We start from the raw sequence: 13,235 nt of genomic DNA on the forward strand, positions 1-13,235 counted from the left end.
GTTGAGAACATAATGTTCTTTGAAATACTTCTAGAAGACTTATCTTTTTCTTCGTATCTATTACTTTGTGTGGCTTTTGTATCAAACCAAAAATATTCTAAGCTGTCCATCTTCCTATTGTTTATGTTCTTCAGGCCTCTGATCTCTGTTGTTTCTCTCTTCTGGAGTCTAGTCTATTAACCACAAGTCGACTGACACAAATAGAAGTTAATACAACACTGAACATTGGATCACAATCACCTTCCTAATTCTGCTCGTATGAACTGATATGGAATTTCTGTTACAGAACAGTATGCCATTTAAGCCTGCTAACTGGAATTCCTTTTATGAATGGAGTAACCTCATACCACAATTTATATGTGTACATCTTATGAGGAAATGCATAGAAAAATAAAGTCACAAGAGAAAGTACATATAATTTTAAATGAAATTATTTTAGAATAAAGTAGGATCCTGTCCCAGTCCTACTGTGAATATTCTCACTATGTTATATTACAATCCTTGCATTGTGTTCTTAATACTTAGTTAAAAATGCAGAACTCAGAATGATCGTCTCTGCAGTTGTGACTATTTGTGGACCACGGAGGCAGTAAAATGTTGTACTGAGATCAGTTTATGTGCAAGGAGTAATTGAGCTGAAGTTCAACACAACAAAAGACAGATTACAACAGGAAAGTGAATCACAGAAGTGTAGGGGTTACAAGGAACCTCTGAAGATCATCTAGTCCAAACCCCTACTAAAGCAGCTTCCCTACAGCAAGTCACACAGAAAAGCGTCCAAGTAGGTTTTGAATATCTCTAGAGATGGGAACTTCACAACCAGGCCTTGTTGGACGTGAGCACAGTCTCCTCTCTTCTCCATATTTTATACATGAAAAGACTTCTTTATCAGCAGTGGAAAATACAAAGCAACTATGGGGTCAATTAAATTATTTAACACCATTATATTAAGGAAACTTGAACTGACAACTCTTTCTCATCATAGACAAAAATCACATTAATCACAGCCTTTGCTGGCATTAGAAAACATACCTAGAAGTTTTTATCTGAAATTAATCTTGTTTTAAAATTTTGGTGAAATCAAGAGAAGTAGGGCTTCAACCAATCCACAGCATGCTCTAGTGGCAAGATAGATCACAGTTTTACAAATAATTTTGACCTGTCATATCTTGTGTTAAGGGAAAAATTTTACCACAATATCACGTATACTTGTCATGGCAATTCGGTGGATTTGAAGTACCTAAAAAATTAGATAAATCCATACTTGAACTTCAGTAAATCAAAAAGCAGTTATTTGTGTACTAGTATGCTCTTTGTAGATCTCACAGTGACAGCACGATTGGAAATGTGTCATCTTTGCTGCTTTGAAGTTTTGTCATCCTCTTTCATTTATGTTATAAAATATAAATGCTATTGAATGCTAAATCTCCTTGTGATAGCTAATTTTAAAAAGTATTTTGCAACTAAACTGTTTATGAATATTTTTGACAAATGCATTTACATTTAATTTTGTGATGTGAGTAACAAAGATATATAATTATACTAAATAGACTTAAAAATTATGTCTTTAGGAGAAGAAAAGAAAAAAGATCAAATGTGGTCTCAAAGGAAAAGCAATTCAAAATCTACGATTGGACTTAATTCCTTTACTCCTTTAGAAAAGGAATGGATGAGAATTTTGATATATTTTTGTACTACACTTGGAAAAAGTTTAACAATCAGACCTGTTACGAAGTTTCTGATTTCAGTTTGTGAGAAGGATTCAGGAAATGGTGGAATTCAGGATTCGAATAGATGCAGTCTGGCATCTTTAGTTTACCTAAACTGAATACCTTATTTTCCCACACATATTATGGATATATTCCTTACTGTACTTTTTCTAATAATATTCTACATTTTCCCATGTGCAGAAAAAAAAAGAGCTTATGACTAATCTCACTGTAGTGAAAAGAGTGACCTGGCAAATCTCATTTGAGCAAACATCTAGCTGAATAAAATCTTACCTTTTAATAATTTGGATGTGCTTTCTTTCTGCTGCTACATACTCCAAAGTTTTGATCAGGCAGCAATTCAAATATAGAAACTTAACATCTGACTACTTCACTCTTCCTTTAGATATTTCAGTTTCTTCCATTGCTCTGTGATCCAGTCATCTAGATTACAGTCTATATGTGTTCATGGTTGATGCAAAAGATCCCATTTGAAATTTTTTGCAAGCAGCAATGGAAAAAAAAATAGGAAAAAGAATTCCAATCTTCAATTTATTGTTTAGCTAATCAGAATGACCTTAAAGCTCCTTGGCCGAACAAGACAAAATACTTCTGCTACTTCCAACATCTCTGATTATTTTAATGTTGAAATTATCACTTCAGTTTCTACTCTTCATCTGATCCCCAAGGAGAAAAAATGATCCTCTCCCACACTTGAGCTCTAGTTTTTTTACTTATGCACTGTTGTCACTGCTGAATGCACAGTGTGTTTAGATACTAAAATCCTGACTGTATCTACAGCAAACAATCCTTGACTTATATTTCTAAAGCTGTTTTTGAACGCATAGGAAAGAAAAACCTCTTTTGCAGTTTTGGGCAATCAGCATTTCTTTGAAGTTTCTGCTGTAGTGTGTGCCATTGCAAAGATTTTTTTTCTGCAAGATTAACGATAAATTTAACCAGAGATTAGACAGCTGCTTTCTTTGAAGTCTGTATGAGTCAGTGATTTATTTGTGAATGTCTAACAGGTAAGAAACTGATAGGTCAATTTTTGTCTTATGTTGCCTGCACAACTTCTGAAGTGACCAACTATTTATTGAATAAACACTTGTCAGAAGATACTAAGCTGAAATGAATCAGAAAAATCTGCTTACAGAATAACTGTATACTGCTATCACTTTCCCACAAACTTGCTTGAAGTCCAAGGATGTAGTGGTACATTCATGAAAAAGATACATCACATAGTCCACACACATAGTGGTATCATTCTTCTATACCCTTGTGTACTGTTAGTATTCAATTTGAAATCATGATTATACGTTAAGTAAAACATACAGCTACAAAAACAAGTGATACAAGACAGATTTTCTTTGCAGAAGATTTCTGGCTGCTGCAAAGCACATCAGATCTAGGAAGAATTTTGGATCTGGTTATGGAGGAGCTTCATGCTTGCAAAGGAGGTGTGAACTTAATTTGGTTCAACAAACCTTGAATTGCTTGGTAATAGATTTAGTGCAAGGTATAAAAATACAAATGTCTTTTTGTAAATTTGCCTTTATGTCAGCAATATAATTATAGTACTTCTGAATTTTAAAATAATATGTTTAACTGACTTTATTCTATTGCTTTTGGCCCGTGCTATGCTTCGGTCTCCAGGGTTGAGTTACAAAGAACTTTTGAATTTTAAATACAAGACATACACTGTGTCAATTAATTTGACAAAAAAAGAACTACCGGCAGCTATATGCCATCTTTATTCTCCGAGGATTCTAGGGCAGATATGAACTCTAACAGCTACTTAATCAACTTAGAAAGAAACTATGAAGGCCAACTGCATTCCACTCCGAACCTGAGAAGATTCTCAGAAATAGATAAATGTTAATTAAACTCCTGCTAGATTCAAAAAGGTCTGTAAAGGGAAGTGGGAGGCTCTTAGATTACAGCTCTGTGTAATTGTTCAGATGTAAATCAAAAAATAAGTATACTTAGAGATGATGCTAGTGGATCTGAAGATTCACAGATAAAAATCGACTATTTTACATGTGAATCTAATTGCTTCAAACTCATTGGAACATTATGGTTATATATCACTTTGTTCTTCACAAAAATTTCCTTTCTAGAAATGTTCGAGACCTGATTGGAAGATACAGCATCTCCAGCCATTACTTCAACCTGGAGTGATGGGTCTGGGCTAATTCAAATACAGGTATGCTGCTTATGATTTATCACTGCTCCACTGTAAATTCTAATATTTAGAGGCAATTCAAATATAGATCAGCATGGACTGAGGTATCTCACTGGGTAACAGATGGTAGAAAAACTTACTCAATGCATTCACCTACTTCTTGATTTCCTTTGAAGCTTTCTACACATTAGTGCCACTAATACTCATAAAAAAATAATGAGCTGATTAATGATCTTTGGAAATTTTAGAGGACGTGCACTGTAGTTGTGAAAGAGTTTTTAAAAACTAGGAGGACAATCATGTGAGTGTTCAAAAATTTATACAATCCTTCTTCTGTGCTGGAAGAGATAAATTCTTATTCCAAGCCAGGTGTCAGATTCTTAACTGATATAATTAGTGTAGGTCATCCCATTGTTATTATTCCTTTACTGCTGCAAGTAACTATGTGCTTAATCATTAAAAATAATGCTACAGTCTGTATTTTGATGTGTTAAAAGTATTCTTTCAGGGATATCAGTGTATTCCTTAAAGTGCTGTTTTAAGAAGAACACTTTTCTGCATTTCATGGTTTACCTTGCATCCTTCTTGGATTACCTTGTATTCAAGAAAAAAATAACGCTAGATTTTGAGGGGAAAAAAAAATCCACCCTTTCAACAGCATATATTTCTTTCTTAGGGCCAATCAATTGAAGACAAGAAAACACAGTAACAAAACATGGAACATTTTTACTGAAGTATACCTCCTATACATGCACTTACATAAGGCATGTAAATTAAACATCTCAATCAGCACCAAAAGTCATGAATAATTATCTGATATTTAAAGGTCATTTAAAGATAGCAGACAGCCTTTTCACATGATTTCTGATGAGATTTTGAGGTGGTAAACCACCTTGAGAACTGGAAAAATATTTCAAAATCACAAGTAGGCATGTTATCTTCAGAAGAGGCCTTGATTGGTATTTAATAACGAAATATGAAGCCATATGAATTACAATGAAAAGAAATACAATAATGAACTTCTGTTCCTAAACACATCATCAGTATGCAATGAATGAATCAAGGGTCTTGAGGAAAAAAAAACAACCATCATTTTGATTAGGTCATTGAAAATCAAGTTCAGGTAAGGGAAACTGAATAATAAAATATATTTTTTCCTCTTTGACCTTTCAGCTACATTACTGTAAGGCCTGGGATACATGGCTGCGATTTAGATTTCTATTTTCAGTAGAGTACCTTTGTATTGTTGCTAGCATACAGAACTGCCTGCAACATTTCACTTCAACAAAGCATTATGGGACCATCAATATTCACTTTCTCAGTGCATGCTGAATTGACAAAGTATGAACAATATGTTTTTGATTATTACAAGATTTTTAACATTATTTTGCTCCTGCTTTTGCATATTTGCCACCATTTTCTATTTGCTTTCTTCCCTCAGTCATTTGAATGTGCTTCAATACAAGGGTATTCCAAAGATTACACATATCAGTAGTTCATTGACTGAAAAAAACTGAACACCTAAATCACCGTACAGCAGGAACAACAAAAAACTACCAACTTACCTACCTACCAACAAGAACAAAAAGTACCCAGGTGTTCATTCAGGATTTCAATCCTCAGATAAAATATGTTCACTTTGTCATGGATCTAAAAAAACAATGAATGACCACAATGAGGAATATGACATATTTGAATTAGTAAGCCACTGAATCAATATATTTGTAAGGACAGCAGAATGAGTGAATAAAAACATATCTATGAGAGTTTCAGATTCTACATATATATAAGAATATAAGAAAAATCTAATTTCCCTACAGAAAACTGCATATAAAAGTTTATAGTGGGCACTATTTAAGCTGGAAAGAAAAAGAAAAATTAATTTTTATATCTCAAATGTTTTATTTTTATTATGTTACTTTTTCTACATTTGATCTGCAAATCTTTGTTGTTGTTCTGTATATATTGTTGTTGTTGTTGTTTTGTATATATTTTTAATAGTATTTTAATACTGTGATCATGGCAAAGTTAACTTCTGCCAGAAACATATTTCAAAGTTCTCAAAGTCTTTCTATAAATTATCTGTTTCAGTTTCACTGTACATCATATTTTCATTGGCTTGGAAACAACATGCAAACTGTAAACAATATTCTAATATTGCATATGGAGTTAAAATCTGTATTGTTGCGTTCAAGTTGTATATTACAGGAATCATTTGACTGAATGAAAAAAATACTTGAAATTACAGTTTTGTGGGTTTTTTTTCATAACGTAATCCTTTTTTACATATTTATTTATTCACTGTCTGTGCCAATGCACATATATTATCAGCCACAGGAATGACTTTTATAACACATATTCACACGTGTTTTCAAATTTGTCATTCTTATAAGAAAGTCAGTGGCAACAAAGGAATCAGCTAATAATTAACAATGTTTTGAAAATCTGTTCTTTGTTTACATGTTTTCTGAAAATCTGTGTCTGTTTACAGTCTGGCTAACATATTTAGAAAATCTGCATGCCTACAGTTACATAACAAGCAAACTTATAGCTCCTGTTCCTCAGGCTACAGATGTCCCTCTGAAGTTTAAAGCCATATGTTGACATTAATCATTGTGTATTAATGCTAAGCCTTCCTCCTGTCATTCAAAGCTTTGTCTCTCCACAGAGATCTAAAGAATATTATCTTATTTGTTACTGAAATGATTATAATTAACTGTAAACCTTTCTGGACAGTTTGAAATGAATGAGCAAAAGAGAAAGTATAACTATTATGAGCACTGCCCAATTTTTTAATAGTAGGGTGAGATAATAGCACTAATAAAATTCTAAGGATTTTTTTTCTTATATGTTTTCTTTCTTGCATTACAATTTGTCTAATCATTCCTCGTCTAATAAAATATTTGTTAATTACTGAATATGAGAAGAAAAAGACTTCTAAAAAAAGACATTTTTTACTGATTCTTTCTTTAATATATAACTCTATCTAGATAGTTTTATTTCTTCTACATTGATACATTTTTATAATTTCAGTATCTTTTTCTGCCTTTGCCTTTCACTTGACAACACAGCTCCTCCAAAATTGCACACCTCCTGCAGGTGAAGCAATGTATCTGGAGCTCTAAAAGAAAACTGTGCAAATATATATACATACATTACATTACATTATATTACATTATATATATAATGTAAATATATATTATTTAAATGTTAGAAGTTGTTTCATCTTGCATTTTTATATGTATAAAATATATAAATTATATTAAAGCCTTATTTTAAACAACATATATATCCACTGCAATTATTTAGATACAAAACTGAAGAAAACCCTTTTAAACCTATCCTATGTGCTTAAGCAGAAAGAAAAATAATATATTTTCTTATTAACTCAATACAGTTTTACAGGGATTATCTGTAGTTTTACAGTCTCACAAATAGGTGGCACTAATGAATTCTGCATTTGCAGTAGCACAGTAATGTCTCTCTTCCCAACTAAGAAAAATTCTTAAAACCTGATAAGACAGCAGGGAGTAGAATATGTTGCCCAGTCTGCTGCACTCTACATACTCGGAAACTTTCAAGACCCTACTAGACTAAACCTTAAGCAACCTGGTCTGATGTATAGTTGGCCTTCATTTTCACCAGAGGTTGAGCCAGAGATTACCTGAAGTCATTTCCAATATGAAGTATCTTATGATCCTCACATTGCATACCACAGCATTAACAAGAATAGCTAGATGCAAAAGTAACATGGATGAAGTTTCAGTGATAAAGAATTGGTTTACTAATAGTGCAACCTTTATAGAAATAACTATGCCTGAATTGATTACCATTTATAAATGCATTCTTACATGCACTGGAGGGCAACTATATAATCTTTCCAGAACAGTTGATTTCTAACACATTTCTTATGTAAAAGAGCAGTATGCTCACAGAATCACAGAATGGCCAGGGTTGGAAGGGACCTCAAGGATCATGAATCTCCAACCCCCCTGCCACAGGCAGGGCCACCAACCTCCACATTTAATACTAGACCAGGCTGCCCAGGGCCCCATCCAATCTGGCCATGAACACTTCCAGGGATGGGGCAGCCACAGCCTCTCTGGGCAGCCTTCCAGCATTTCACCACTCTCTCTGTGTACTACCAAGGAACAACAACAGAACCAACACCAGCACAATATTATAAAGAAAAAATTTACTAAAGTACCATCATCAACCATCAGCTACTGGTCTCTAAATAGCAATAATTTCTGAATGTTCTTGTTCCAATGAACTAGACACTGATGGGATATAAACATATTAGATCACTGAAACCACATCTTACAACATATGTCATATAATGAGCAAATATTGACTTGAGTCCACAGTAAGAACTTAAGCTGGCAGGAAATTCCATTGCCTTAAATAAATTGCCTTAGTTTTTAGAATCAATTTCTTTTGGCTTATTTTTTGTTCTTCTGTGTTTTGTTTTCTTCACAAACCCCTGAACTGTGAATTCTTTACTGAATCACTATTTCACAGTAATTGAACCACCACGTTGCAACTAAAGTAATACTATACAAACAGGACCCAAACCGTCCTTAATCTAAAAGAACAAGTAAAAGGAATAGCTGTCTACTAGCAGAAGAACTTCAGACATACAACACATACCTGTATGAGTCAGGCATAGCCAGATTTCCTGGCAGTGTTCTCCAAAGTAGAATTAATTCAGCCATGGCTTTGTATTCAGCATTTCTGCGGATTGTGAGTGGCTGTTTCTAAGTGTAAGAATATTTAGGTTTTTAATGCAAGCCAATTATTTTTTCCAGACAGTTTTATGTATTCCTGTCATTAACATAGATCTTTTGCAAACAGCTACTGGCAGGGGGTGTTTAGAGGCTAACTGCTTAAAGGTATATGATGGCAACTGCATTCATAATTGAGCTCCTTTGACCTTCAGGTAGTCAGAATGTAAGCTAACTCAAATTCAGGAGGCCTATACCAGGTTGAGTGTTATCAGCTCAGATCAGCATGGTCTTTGAGAAACAGGATATAAGAACAAGAAACCAGTAAGTCCGGAGTTTAAACTGGTTTGTGGTTAGCCAGCCCAGGGTACAGCATGTATGCTATCATTTGCCTGTTTTAGAGCATGTAAGCAGCATAAAAATTGGTATATGCATAAAAATGGGATTTATCCAACCCAGGATAGAAAGTTACCAAGTGAATTGTAGTCCTGGACGCAAGAACCATCCCAATTTAAGGCATCTATAGGCTCTGTTTTGACCTGTGGTTTGCTTCTTCTTCAACTAGAATTATTATATTTTGGACTTGGCAGCCACATCCATTTCCCATTCATGGCAGGCTCCTGTCCTTATCCAGACATAATTTCTGTCTTATTCCTTGTATCAGTTCTAGAAATCATGATTTTTTTTTACCTTTTTTTTTTTTTTTTTTTTTTTTTTTTTTTCAGGTGGGAGGAAGGAGGAAGGGTAGAAGGGAAGGAAGCAGGGAGATGTTCAATGAGATGAACAAGCTAGAATACCTTGATAAAGGAAAGGTATGGCCATCAAAAATCACAGCCACCATATTCTGAAACAGCATGGAACAATCAGTTTTCTGGCAGGGAATGCTCCCTGCCCTCTTCCATTTACACTTATAGCTGTAAATTCAATGAGCTCATAATGAGTAATGGTGCAATTTTGTGCTGGGAAGAGAAACTAACTGAAACATTTGGTAACAAATAAGTGAAAACTCTAAATGGAAAGCCATGTGAAATGGCTGAAGAGTTGCAAATGAAGCTTGTAAAATTATTTCTTTATTAGACTAGAAAGTTTCTGAAGCATGACCTGAGAAATAAATAACAATAATGAATGCTTGAATGGAGTATCATTTTAAAAAATGAAAACAAGCAAACATATTTTAAAGAGAGAGAATTTCCATGTAAATAGAGTTTTGGAGCGCTGGAGCAGCAGAACCAGAAGTAGTGTAAGGTCACTTGCAAAAGTGAGGAATTAAACAGGACTTGTGGGATCTTCTGCCCAGCTTCAAGATAAAAAAGGTGTTTCAGAAATTGGAATATACTCTGTAGCATATTTCTACATTGAGAGTCTTTTGTATCTCATGAACTGGGAATTTCTTCTTCTCTAAGGTGAATTTTATATGAAGATTCTGCTGCCTTATGTCAAGAAAGTTCTCAGTTCCAAGCAGGTGAAAACTTATTATTCATTCAGGTATTAAATAAGAAAATAAACAAAACAATAAATAATGGAAAATCAAAGTCTTAGGAGGGATGAACAAAGCTGCTTATTACCTGGCATATTACCTCTTTCACATAATTACCTGTTTTCACATATTACCTGTTTCACATAATATTTTACCATCATTCAGCCACATTCTAAAAAAAAAAAAGAGTCTGTGGTCATCATCCTCTCTTTAAAATAAATGTTTTTGATCAGCAGCAGTCTTTTCTGAAACTGGCAGAAGGGTATAAACCTATTAAAGCTCTTTTATGGTGTTCTTTTATTGTAGTTCTCTACTTATAACTCTTCATCACACACTTTCAGAATCAATTTCTATTCCTTTTTATTAAATTCTGTAGTTTTCACTTCTGCTATCCTTAAAGAGTGATCATTATTTTTTTGTATTTTGTTATTGCAAAATAAATATTGCAGATATGAACTGTGAACAAATCAAAACTTGAAATTTATATTTTCTGAAGGAGCCTGAGCCATGTCCAGAATGTTTTCTTAATGATGTTTAAAATTACTGCAGAAGACAGAATGTGAATCATATTTCTTAGAAATATGAAAACTGGAAGTCTCTCCTTAAAAGATTAAAATAAAATTTAAAAAGTTTTGAATAAATATTTCTAAACAGGTGCCATCATTGAAGGTAAATAAATTAATAAGAACTTCTGACTGCCCAGTGCTCTCAATTAGTAGCCATATAAGAGCCCAAGCAATACAGTTCAATGCTGGAGAAAAACGTAAGTTTTGAATATGCAGCTGGTTATTCAAGGGGCTCTGATTTGATCAGTGCCATGCTTAGCAATGTCAGCTAAAATAATGGCATATACCTTGAGAGTTTTATTTTTAAATTGAAATTTCAAAAATGTCTATTTCAAAAGAGTTTATTGTAAATTTTCTATGGCCTTTAATGAGGATAAAATGAGGACTAGTTATTTCAAACCAGTCAGATCATTAGCTATTTATAATAAATGTGTTTATTTGGATGTTTCTCTAATTTATCAACAGAAGTTATGTTACTATTGTTGTCTGTATTTCTTGCATCATCTTCTGTTCCATTTGAACCCCAAGGACCAACACTGTGTCTGAGTGAATATTTTACAACTGTTTCCTAGAATAAATGTATCTTTGGGTTCCCTAAAGTCATTACTGAATCCAAACTGAATTACAAGAAGGAAAAGTGTTTGGAAACATCAAAAAACAAACAAACAAACAAGCAAACAAACAAAACAAACAAACAAACCCAGCTACTCAGGTTAGATTCATGAACAAATGAGACATTAAGATCTGATTTGTAAAAGGTAAGATAAGTGTTGCTTGCATCTGAACATTTCTAAAGTAATTCTTAACCAATGGTCTAAAGGTTATGATTGCAGCAAGAAATCATGATAGAAATCATGAGTATCTAAATTTGAAAGTGGTTATTGGTATCTAGAACTTTCCTGTTTGTTGTTTTTTTTTTTGTTTTTTTTTTAATTTCTGAATCTCCTAATTCTCTTCATAACACTTTTCTGCTACTTAGCTGTTCATTTTCCATCAGAACACAGTTTCTTAGTTCTCTACTCCTAATTTCATGAAAATGTTGATGAACTGAGTTTGTTCAATTTTAAAGGAAACTGCACTACTGCTTGAAGAATAATATATTTCTCATGATTTTGAAACTCAGTATAATTTCTCTAAAAATATGTTACTGTGAGAAATATAGGATCTACTTTGATATTTTAAAAATATAATGAATAAAACAACAAAAAAAATGTTATAAGAACAATGCAATGGCATTTAATTTGTTTGAAGGCTAAATGTGAATGTCAGTCTTGAGAAGGTTCAAGAGATGCCAGGAAAGCAAGCTTGTTCTCTTTTTCAGGTTTATATCTCTATGGAGATTTTAATTAATATCCTCTGTCATGAATCACGTAGCTTTTATGACGTTGGAAAGGAGTGCGAGGAGAAACACCATAAGAAAATGGTGCAAAAAATTTATACACAATCAGAGAATATTTCCAGTATAGGTGGAAGAAGTTGCTTTTAGTCCATTATCTTTAGCAACAATATGAAATTATTTCTTACTTAACTTTGAGGTTGTAAAGGCAATTATTTTTTCAGTACTGTAAATACTAGTCCTAATCTCCTATTGTGACCTTCTGGGCAAGTATAGAAAGTTAAGAACAGAAGAAAAAAAAACTGTTATGGACACTGATTACAGCTGATCAGTGAGAGCACAGGCTGACAGAATATTATCTCTATAAACTGTAGAAACTGGTTTAAGTTCTGCCTATTTCCTCATGACCTATTTACAAAATAAAGACGTAATTGCACTAAAGTAATGTTACACATTGCAGCTTTCTCAGCAAAAACATGATGGAATCAGAATGCATGCTGAAGATACCTCAAAAAATATACATTAAACAGATTAGAAAAAGAAAGGGTAGGTTCACCCAATCTCTCTGTAGATAGCTGCACACCAGATGTCTTTTCTATGCCTTTAAAGTAGCAGTAGCTAAGTTGTACATAAATGATGCAGATTAATAGGGACTTTTAGTGTTTAATTTGATCTGCTTAAGATTCTTAATTTGCACTGACATAAAGCATGTCTTAGAATATGCATGTCCGGGTTAGTAATGTGTCACTTGGACACATGATAATCGCCAAAGTCTTTTAGACATAAATATTTGCCTTTTTATCAGTGGAAATGCTTACTAATTATGTCTGAAGAAAAAATATAATACTTATTGGCAGAGAAAGACAGTGAATTAGGCATGAATGGTATTGGTAAAAGTTTTAGAACTGCTTTTTGTTTGTTTGTTTTGTATTCCTCTAATTGAGATGTCCCATTTGCATAGACAGCATATGCTTAAGCGCATACGCAAGAGGCACCAAGCTCTCAGTCTTTTTCTTTGTCTCCAGTTGAAGGCATATTTAATTATTCTGTGCATGGAATATCAATTTTAGCAAGATTGTGTAATCCACAATGGGGAGAAAACAAACAAACAAATAAACAAACAAAAATCTGAACCAGACCAAGTGTTCTAACTTCATTGGAAAATGTAATTCAAATCAGTGAAATACCCGCTAGGTTGACAGTTAACAGCCTACAGTTCTCTGACAAAGTGGGTTCTG

At 33.4% G+C, this 13,235-nt stretch overlaps 1 long non-coding RNA gene across 1 annotated transcript in view; it reads left to right on the forward strand.

The window, feature by feature from the left end:
- LOC122158757 overlaps window positions 1-10,427 on the forward strand; it is a 32,538-nt gene extending 22,111 nt beyond the window's left edge. Inside the window, exons 3-4 of the long non-coding RNA XR_006168303.1 lie at window positions 3,830-3,915; window positions 9,344-10,427. This is a non-coding gene — a long non-coding RNA (uncharacterized LOC122158757). The remainder of the gene's footprint in view (window positions 1-3,829; window positions 3,916-9,343) is intronic.
- Window positions 10,428-13,235: the final 2,808 nt, after the last annotated feature.

This window comes from Centrocercus urophasianus, unplaced genomic scaffold, assembly GCF_019232065.1.
Source record: "Centrocercus urophasianus isolate 14NV4802_14NV808 unplaced genomic scaffold, USGS_Curo_1.0 seq_10, whole genome shotgun sequence".
Lineage (NCBI taxonomy): Eukaryota > Metazoa > Chordata > Aves > Galliformes > Phasianidae > Centrocercus > Centrocercus urophasianus.